Source organism: Merops nubicus, unplaced genomic scaffold (assembly GCF_000691845.1).
Source record: "Merops nubicus isolate BGI_N331 unplaced genomic scaffold, ASM69184v1 scaffold29779, whole genome shotgun sequence".
Lineage (NCBI taxonomy): Eukaryota > Metazoa > Chordata > Aves > Coraciiformes > Meropidae > Merops > Merops nubicus.
Window position 1 is genome coordinate 278 of NW_008629488.1, and position 376 is coordinate 653.

At 55.9% G+C, this 376-nt stretch overlaps 1 protein-coding gene across 1 annotated transcript in view; it reads left to right on the forward strand.

Annotated features, from left to right (window-relative positions):
• LOC103779378 (glutathione S-transferase Mu 1-like) overlaps window positions 1–376 on the forward strand; it is a gene marked incomplete at both ends in the record, with an annotated part of 1,592 nt that overhangs the window by 256 nt on the left and 960 nt on the right. The gene's annotated exons all lie outside the window — the stretch shown is intronic.

The following is a 376-nucleotide window of genomic DNA, read 5'->3' on the forward strand; positions in this document are numbered from 1 at the left end:
GGGCTCAGGATTAGCTGGGAGTTATTTGGGTTTGGAATAGAGTTGGGCTTGGAGTTATTTGGGGTTAAGTTGGGCTTGGAATTGGGCTGGAATTGAAGTTGGTTTGGGCATGGAGCGAGCCTGTTCTTGAGTTTGGAGTTATTTGGGTGTGGGCTTGGGGCTGGACTTGGGCTTGGATTTTGGTTTGGAGTCGTTTGGGCTTGGGTCGGGGTTGGGCTGGGGGTTAATTGCTCTGGGAATTGGAGTTGGGCTGGGTTTGGAGTTGGCTTGAGCTTGGGGTTATTTGGGCTTGGAGTTGGGGCTGGGCTTGGAGTTGGGGCTGGGCTTGGGGTTGGGGCTGGGGTTGGGGGTGGGTTGGGCTTGGTGGTGTGGGGCG